The sequence below is a fragment of the Phyllostomus discolor genome, chromosome 12, assembly GCF_004126475.2.
Source record: "Phyllostomus discolor isolate MPI-MPIP mPhyDis1 chromosome 12, mPhyDis1.pri.v3, whole genome shotgun sequence".
Lineage (NCBI taxonomy): Eukaryota > Metazoa > Chordata > Mammalia > Chiroptera > Phyllostomidae > Phyllostomus > Phyllostomus discolor.
In genome coordinates, this window is record NC_040914.2 from 27,541,774 (window position 1) to 27,551,809 (window position 10,036).

At 45.5% G+C, this 10,036-nt stretch overlaps 1 long non-coding RNA gene across 1 annotated transcript; it reads left to right on the top strand.

The window, feature by feature from the left end:
* The first annotated feature begins 208 nt into the window (after positions 1-208).
* On the top strand, positions 209-9,590 carry LOC118497780. The gene is made up of 3 exons (XR_004900313.1): positions 209-924; positions 2,516-2,521; positions 9,579-9,590. It is a non-coding gene; the product is annotated as an uncharacterized LOC118497780 (long non-coding RNA).
* The last annotated feature ends 446 nt before the right edge of the window (positions 9,591-10,036 follow it).

A 10,036-nucleotide genomic window follows, 5' to 3' on the forward strand; every position in this document is an offset into this window, starting at 1 on the left:
AAATAAAGCCACTGAGGTGTTTTATGTGAAATGTTAAGGGTGTGTCTTTTTATTAAATGCATTGTAGTGGCATTGGTTAATAGCATCATGCAGGTTTCAGGTGCACATTTCTATGATACAGAATTTATATGTTTCTCTATTTGCCAACCACCCAAAGTCAAACCATCTTCTCTTACCAGGTATGAGGCCCCTTCTCCCCCAACCCCCTTCCCTCTGGGAACCACCACACTGCTGTCTGTGTCCATGAGTTTCAGGTTTATATTCCACTTGTGAGTGACATCATAGGGTTCTTAATTTTTTGTCTGACTTGTTTCACTTAGCATGACATTCAGAGTCTATCCATGTGATCACAGATGGCAGTATTCTGTCTTTTCCTATGGCTGAGTGGTGTTTGTGTGTGACTTTTCATCTCATTCTCTTTGCCTGTCCCCATCTGACAGCAACAGGAGTCATTTTGCCTGTCATTGTCCCCACATGACCAGGGTGGTCCTTGCACTCAGGAATCTGTGGTTTCGAGAGGTGAAGTTTCAGACTCATCCTGCTCTTGCCTCCCTGGGCATGATTGTTCTTCCCACCTTTTCCCAGCCTCCTCCAGGGAACTGGGTTCTGGAATCAGCAGAGAGCAGGGGGCCTGAAATGTTTCATCTCAGACACATTCCTGCTGCGATTCTGCTCTGCTCGGCCACCATCTCCCCTGGCCCTTCACTCTAGTGGGGGCCGCAGTGCAAACTCAGGGATTCACAGAGCAGAGGCCCCTGCAGGTTTAAGAGGGCAGCACCATGGGGAAGTGTGGGGGCATCCATGGCAGCGTGACTGCAGGTTGTGCTGTGGCTGCCACAGCACAGCTGGGGGCTGGGCCACATCAATAAAGACACTGTCACTACAATAGGGAGGTGTCCTACAGTGATGGGTCACTCACTAGTAGTTTTTGAGTACAGGGTAGATGACACACCATTTTTACATCTGGAACACAGATATACCTTCTAGATGTTTCTGGTTCAAGTCCAAACCACCACAATAAAGCAAATACCCCATTGAAGTGAGTCACAAAATTCTTTTGGTTTCCTCATGAATATAAATGTTAAGCTTATGCTGTACTATAATCTATTATGTGTGCAATAGTGTTATATCTAAAAGGTAATGAACATGACTTTATTAAAATACACATTCTTGTTATAAAAATGCTCACAATCATTTGAGCCTCTAATTAGTTGTAGTCTTTTTGCTGGTGGGAAATCTTACCTTCAGTTGTAAAACAAACAGCCTGGCTGGGGGGCTTGGTTGGAGCGTCACCCCACACACCAAACGGTTACCGGTTTGATCTCTGTTAAGGGCACGTGCCTGGCTTGCAGGTTCAATTTCTGTTTGGGTCAGGTACATGAGGCAACCGATCAATGTTTCTCTCACATCATTGTTTCTCTCTCTCTCTCTCTCTCTCTCTCTCTCTCTCTCTCTCTCTGCCTTCCCTCTCTCTCTCTCTGTAAAATCGGTAACAACAATGCTCAAGTGAGTGTTAAAATTAAAAACTGCAGTATCGGTAAAGTGCAATAGCATGCTGCACCCCTGTACATCAGTGAACTGAGCATAGTCCAAATTGCTGACCTCACAGAACACATGTTGTACTGCTTGCCAAACCTTCACCCATTTACTAAGCCATTTCTAGTCATTTTAAGTTCATAAATGTATAATGAGGTGTGGAAAATTCCAGGAAGAACAGAATGCATGTCATCTGACAAGGGGACCACACGGCTCCCCAGTTATGTTTCCTGTGACCACCTGAGCTCTAGGGGCAATTAAGGATTCCTTCCTGCACGTCCGAATATACCTGTTGGAGCTTCTGGCCATGGCTGGTTGAGTCCCCTGATTCTAACGAGTGCCTCTTTGTAACCTAGGAGTCACCCCAAGTTTCCAGGGCCCTGTCTTATAGACCTCAGGGAAGTCCATGTAAGGTTCAGAGAACTGACCAATCAGAAGGTGAGAACACCTGCTTAAAGCAGGAACTGTTCCAGTATCCACTATCCTTAATCCACTGCAGACACTACTCTCATTCTACAGATGCTGAGTCCTGGAAGGTCATGGGCAAGGAGCCAAATTCCTTAGTGGCTTCCTCTGAGAGTTCCTCCTCAAGGGAGAGCCCTCGGGCCATGGGGTCTGTCTGGCTGCCAGGCTGAGAACAGAATCAGGAGATGAGGGACCAGCGAGACAGGAGGGAAAGGCGTGGGGAAGCTCCCATGGTTCCAGGCTGCAGGTGCTGGGTGTTCTGACAGGGCTGTGAGTGGTGGAAACAGTGGGAAGGGACTGGACACTGAATGCATTTGAAAGATGGATTTCACAGTATTTCCTAAGGATTCAATCTGGGGAGTGGGAAAGGAGTCAAGGAGGACACCCCACATTTGTACTGTGCCAGCAGAAGGATGGGGTTTTATCAGCAGAGAGGGGGAAGACTCTGTCAGGAGCATGTGAGGGGGAGGGGTGGGTATTTCATATGTTAAGCTGAAGAGAAGGTCAAGGTGAGATGTGTGTTAGAAACATCAGTGACGTGTCAGGTTGGACAGATGAGAGTGGGGACCTTGAGGAGAAATGTCTGATCTGGAGACATAGACTTGGAGGTGATGCTACGAGAATGACATTAAAGTCATGAGTGTGGATGAGGCCACCAAGGGAGCCAGGACTGTGGAAGAGGAAAGAACAAGCACTGGACTCTGTACCTCCCTGTCCCAACAGTGGGATATTCGTCCTGGTGACCTACTCAGGTTGGTGACAGTCAGGTGTCCCTGTCAGACAGTCACCATTTAGTTTTTGTCATTCATCAGTAACTTACAGGGAGATGTTCTGAGTTTGTCCTGCTGTGTTCTTCACCACTTCTACACTCACCATCCTTAGCCCCTCTCATAACTTCCACCCAAGTCAGTGAAAATATCCTGGTTATCCCATATCTGTCCTCAATGTTTATTACTACCATGTAAGTACAGCTTAGGGAAAATAGTCAATAATATTATCATAAATATGTATGGTGTCCGATGGGAGCTAGATTTATCAGGGATACTACTGAATAAGCCATATACATCTTTAATATGTATATATTTTAACTCATGGACATAGACAATATGTAATAATATGGGGGCAGGAGTTGCTGCAAGTGGGAGAGGAATTGTAGGGATAAATATTTATTGGAAAATAAAAAGAAAAATATTTTAAGTTGAAAAAGGTACTAACTTGAACATCATGCCCAACATTCTGACAGCAGTTTTTGAGGAGAAATTTGAGTAAATTTTGACAAGCTAACAAGCCATCTTGGTCTCAGAAAAATTTTGAACCACACAATTCTTTGATGTGGCAGGGCCCAGGGTGGGGAAAGGACTTAAATGTATGTTTAAGGGTTTTTTTGGTTTTTACTCTTTTCTGGGTGGTGAAAGGTCATTCATATGTTGCCACATGATATGAAAGGCACAGCATTTTCTCTACTGTGGGGTAAAGTCAAGCAGAAGATTGAGAAAGTGGCTCTCAGGTCCACATAATGAAAATCTCAGAATGCACGCTCTCTGGGATTACCCCCTGAGTGATTTCTGAAGCTTAATGGTCCCCGATATTTTCTAATTAAAACATAAAAGGATTTCAAAGTGGGATACTGGGGGCTCACTCTGTTTCAGGAAAAGCCACAAACCAGACCTGAGGTGTGAGCAGCAAGAGCTATGGGACTAGAACCCACAGGAAGACCAGCCTGGGTCACAGGGATGACAGTGTGAGGGACTTGGGGATGAGGTACTGAGAAGAAAAGGAGTTGAAGGAAAGGGGCCATTGGGAAACACCATGACATGAGCTCCTAGATCAGATGTCCCTGCATCCCAAAGACATGTGACTCTAAGCTCAGCTCCTTCCCAGGAACAGGGGAGACTCTCTGCCTCCTCCCCACTGCTCCTCAGGGCATCTCAGTACGGACCATCACTGTCCCCAGTCACCAGATGTGCCTGAGGGGGATCTTCATGGGACAAGTTGCTGTAATTTAGAGACACCCCAGGCTCCCCACACAGATGATGTCACCCACAGAACAGATGGTATGATAGTGACATCTCTGTGGGGAGGTCAGGACCACACCTTCTGCCCTTGTCATTGGGATCAGAAACCACCCTCCCTGAGGAATCCCTGCACAGAGCTGTGGAGCTCAGGCCAGCCAGGTAAGGACTCCCTTGAGTCCACTCTCAGGGCAGAACCAGGAGGGGTCAGCCCAAGAGGGACTGGGACCTGTGGGAGGGCAGCACCCTGGGTGGGACTATGCTGAGCCTGCCTGGTCCTGAGCTGCCTCTCTTGCCTGGGCTGGTCAGCTGGGAAATGGGGAGGTGCTGGGGGTGCTTCAAGTGGGGCCAGTCTCAGGAGGGTCCCTGCAGGTCCTTATGCCCCAGAGTCCTAGTTAGTGAGACAAAGACGTTGGTCCCTTTGCAACCTGGGTGCAGCCTTGTATGGCAGGAGCCATGGGGCTCTTCCACCCTGTACAATATCCCACTTTTCTGAGACTTCTCAGGTTTAGAGTGTGAGGACAGGAGTGTGAATTGCCATGCAGTGTTTGCTTCTGACTTAAAAATCCTGGATCATGAATGAAATCCAATGGCAGACACACACGCAGCTACAGACAGAAGGACACAGAGAAGTGTCTGCCCTTCAGTGACCCCCCCCACACACACACACACTTGTCCTGTTTCAAATCCCCCTGCAGGAGGTGCTGGCCTCTCAGAAAATTCTGCTGGGGCATCGTCAACCTCCCATGTGGTTACTGTGTGTGAGAGAGAGTCACTCATGTTTCTGTCTCTCATTGAATGAAGACGCCTCCCTGACCTCTCATAACCTGAGGCACCAGGGAAGGAAAAAGAATTTGGAATGAGATGAAGTCCCGTTATTTTCAAAGTCTGCCAGAATTGGTGCATGTTATGAAAATAACTAGTATATGGGTTGTTTTTTTTTTTTAATACAATCATGAATCAGACAATTCCTTCCTCAGTAACTCAACAGAATGCTTCACATTTGGAAATACGGTGGACCAAATGCACCCTAGGCCATGCTGTGGTCTGCATGTTTGTGTCCATAAATGCATGTGCAGAATTTGTAACCCCCAGCCCTGGCCAGTAGCTCAGTTGGATGGGGGTTGGATCCTAGATGCATCAATAAGTTCAACAACCAATCAATGTCTCTCTCTCTGTCTGTCTCTCTTTTTCTCTTCCCATCTCTGTCTCTTTCATTCCCTCTCTTTCTCTAAAATCTATTAATAAAATGCTTTTTAAAAAATTCATGATAAATCCCACACATGTTCTAAGAGGTGGGGCCCTGGTAGGTGCTCAGATCAGGAGGGCAGAGCGGTTGTGAGTGGGATGCATTTCTTAGAGAAGAGGCTCCAGAGAGACATCTTGTCCCTTCCCCTCCTGTGAAGTGATGACACAAGAAGGACCCCACCTGTGCATGGCCATACAGGAGCCTTGATCCAGGACTAACAGCCTCCAGAACTGTGAGCCACACACAGTGTTGCCTCCAAGTCACCTGGTCGGTGGAACTTTGTTACAGCGACCCAGAGGGACCAAGACAGGCCGATACTGAAAGGTGCTTGAGGGCCAAGTCCAGGGCTCCCTCAGAGGTCACCATGGGGGACAGGAGGGAAGGGTTGTGCAGGTTCACACTAAAGAAAAGTCCTTCCCCTCATCTGCCAGCTCTGACACTGTCCCTCCGTCCAGGGCCGCCCTTCTGCATCTGTTTCCCTGGGCACAGGATGCACTCTGTAGGCAGGCTTTTCTGTCCTCCCAAAGACAGGAACACCGTTAGGTTCTTGGCTATAAATGTTGTCATTTTCCCTCATCTTCTAGGCAAAAGTAATTAAAATAATCATAAAGAATACTTACAGCCTTGGTGGGGTGGCTCAGTTGGTTGGAGCATTGTCCCTCAAAGCAAAAGTTGTGGTGTTGGGTCCCTGGCCAGGGCACACAGCCAGGTTGGTAGTTCGATCCCCAGTTGGGTGTGTGTGGGAGGCAAACAATCAACTTTCCTCTCTCACATCCATGTTCTCTCCATGTCTCACTCTCTCTCTCCTCTTCCCTCTCTCTAAAGTCAACAAAACATGTCCTCAGGTGAGTATTAAATGTAAAAACAATGACAGGAAGCAATACAAAATATGAGGATATTTTGTATTATATCTGAAATAAAGAAACTTGGGGTTTTCCCGCCCCATCTGTAAGGAACAATCACCATCTTCCAAATGAACTGGTTGGCCACAAATTAGAATTATAGAGTTGTTTTTTCTTTTTCCCCACCAGCTGAAGAAAAACAAAAAGACAAGATCCTGTCAGGTATCATACACATTGCTGATCCCTGGATGGGAGGAGGTTTGTGGGGCTGGGTGGAAAAGGTGAAGGAGTTAACAAGTACAGATTAGTAGTTACAGAGCAGTCACAGGGATGTTAAGGACAACCTAGGGAATATAGTCAGTAACATTGTAATAGCTATGCCTGGTGCCAGGTGGTAATTAGAACTAATGGGGGGATCTCTTTGTAAATTATATAAATATCTAATCACTGCTACACACCTAACACTCCTATAATCTGGTGTGACCACTGTAAAAAAGAAAAGAAAGATACACTAAGATTCCTTTTTTAAAAAATGCTTTAGGCCCTAGCTGAGAAGTTAAATTGTTTAGAGTGTTGTCCCAATTCGCCAAGGTTGTGGATTTCATCCCAGGTCAGGGCACATACAAGAATCAACCAGTGAATGTAAATGAGTGGAACAAAAAATCTCTCTTTCTCTCCCTCCCTCTGCCTTTCTCTGAAATCAGTTTTTTTAAAAAAAAGAATCAGCTAATGCAGAAAAGAGTTGTCCGACCAAGATGGAGGTGTAGGTAGATACAGTTTGCCTCCTCCCACAAGCAAAAGAAGGAAAACAACAAATTTAAAAACAAAAAATAACCAGAACTGCCAGAAAATTGAACTGTATGGAATTCCAACAACCAAGGAGTTAAAGAGGAAACATCCATCCAGACCTTAGTGAGGGGCAGAGATGGGCAGCCTGGCAGAGAGGACTCACTGCAAGGCGGGGGCTGAAGGACTGGAGTGGGAGAGGCAGCCACAAGCAGACCATGTGGGGCAGGGACTGGCGGAGCAGGTGTCCCACATTTGCATGTGGATAAAGCAGGAGGAATGACTGGAGAGCGAGACAGACTGAGCTACCCAGGATTCCAGTGTGGGGAAACAAAGCCTCAAAACCTCTGACTCTAAAACCTGTGAGGGTTGTGGTAATGGTGGGAGAAACTCCCAGCCTCACAGGAGAGTTTGAGGGGGAGACAGACCAGGTCCCAGAAGGTACACAACCCCCCCCCCCCGCAGCTGGGAATCAGCACTAGAAGGGCCCAATTTGCTTATGGGAGGCAGGGGAAGTGACTGAACGTGGGACAAGAGCTGAGCGAATGGCATAGTTCCCTCTCAGACTCCTCCCCCACATGCAGGGCCACAACACAGTGACGGGGGTTCCCCGCCCTAGCAAGTACCCAAGGCTCCAACCTTTACTATGTAACAAGTGAGCCCAGATGAAAATTTATGGCCCAAAGGAACGAAAAGATCAAACTCCAAAAATAGAACTAAGCAATGAGGGGATAGCCAGCCTATCAGAGGCACAGTTCAAAGCACTGGTAATCAGGATGCTCACAGAAATGATTGAGTATGGTTGCAAAATAGAGAAAGAACTGAAGGTTATGAGAAGTGAAATAAAGAAAGGTGTACAGGGAACCACTATTAAAGGGAGGAAAATAGGGAATGAAATCAATCATTTGCAGCAGAAGGAAGACATAAACATTCAACCATGAAGCAGAATAAAGAAACAAGAATTCAGAAAATGAGAACAGGCTTAGGAACCTCCAGGGCAATTTTAACTGTCTCAACATCCAACTAATAATGGTACCAGAAGGAGAAAAGGAAGGGAAAGAAACTGAAAAGTTATTTAAAAACATAATGATGGAAAACTTCCCTAATCTGGCAAAGGAGATGGACTTTTGGGAAGTCCAGGAAGCTCAGAGAGTCTCAAAGACACAGGGCCCAAAGAAGCACACACCAAGGCACAGCATAATTACATTACATTACCCAAGATTAAAGATAAGGAGATCGTCTTAAAAACCACTAGAGAAAGCAGACTGTTAACTACTAAGGAGTTCCCATAAGACTATCAGCTGATCGCTCTGGAAAAAAACCTTGCAGACAAGGAGGGGCTGGAAAGAAGTATTGAAAGTCACTAAAGGCAGGGTCCTAAATCCAGGATTGCTCTATCCAGCAAAGGTATCATTTAGAATGGAAGGGCAGATAAAGTACTTCCCAAATAAGGTCAAGTTAAAAAAGTTCGTCATCACCAAGCCCTTCTTATATGAAATGTTAAAGGGACTAATTGAAGAAAAACAAGATGATCAAACATATGAACAGTAAAATAATAAGAAATTCACAACTATCAATAATTGAACCTAAAAACAAAAACAAAAACAAACTAAGCAAACAAGTAGAACAGGAACAGAATGACAGAAATGGAGATGACATGGAGGGTTATTAGTGGGGAGGGGATTGGGGGAGAATGGGGGAAAAGGCACAGGGAATAAGAAGCATAAATGGTAGGTACAAAATAGACAGAGGGTGGTTAAGAATAGTACAGGAAATGGAGAAGCCAAAGAATTTGTATGTATGACCCATGGACATGAACTAAGGTAGGGGAATGATGGTGGGGCAGGTACAAGATAGAAGGCATAAGGGGAGAAAAATGGAACAACTCTAATAGCATAGTCAATAAAACACATTTTAAAAAATTAATAAAATAAACATAACATTCTTAAAATAATAAGTATATAACAAAAGAGGGGGCGTTTCTGTTTCTGTTTTTATTTTTCAGAGAGAGGGGAAGGGAGGGAGAAAGGGAGAAAAACATCGATGTGAGAGAGACACATCTATCAATTGCCTCTCTCTGTGGCCAGGGATCCAACCGACCTCCTTTTGCTTTGTGGGATGACACAAAACCAACAGAGCCTCACCAGTCAGGGCACAAAAGAGGTTGAAAGGGCCAGCTCAGGGATACAAACACCATCTGATCTCACTTATCTGTGCAATCTAATAGACAAAATGAATCTCAGGCACCAAACAGAAGCCCCTGGAGCCAAATCCAACCCTCCACCTTGTTTGATCCAGCTCAGCACCTTTTTTCTACCTGGAGTCAGCGTGGAGATCCTTGACCCTAGTTAAGGAGTAGTTACATCTGTACAGTCCTAAAATTGCATTTGACCCTTTAAAGGCAACCAGGAGGCTGATGTACCCCCGGGGAAAATGAGTTTGACACCCCTGAAATGGACACAGCCATGGACACATGGAACAGACTGACAGCTAGAAGAGTGGAGGAGGAGATGGGATGGAAGAAGCTAAAGGGATTATCCCAGAGACAGGGACAATTGTGTGCTGACACCCAGAGGACAGGGAGGTGAGGGCAGGGATGAAGTGCCCAAAAGGGGGAAATGAAACACTGGTAAACAAAGTAAACAATAAAAGTAGTTAAAAAATTTAAACATTTAAAAAACAAGGCAGTATGAGTCCTGGTGATTCTCAGGTGATGCTACTACCATCCACAATCCAGTGATTCCAAACATTTTTAAGCAAATTGGTCACCAACATTCCAAAGAATCACATTTTACGATTGAGAGAGAAGATTTTGTCATTTTTGATATTCATTTCCCAAGAGAGGACCAGAAATGATATTCAGGATGTAATCTACAAAGATTACATGGCAGTATTTTGTTCACAGTCATTTAAAAATAACTTTCATACACAACTATGTCCTTTGTTCCTGGTAAGTTGTCTCTGTGGGGTGAGAAAATCTCATTACCACAGTGGAAATCTGATTGGATTGGGTAGGAAAAACAGGAAGTGAGTGAGGTGGGAAGAGGGGCCTACCTGATAAAAGAGGCTTGCTGGTCCACCTCACTCCAGAGCTGAGCCAGCAGGGGAAGCAGCTGGAGACCAGAAGAGGACATAGTGCACCAGAG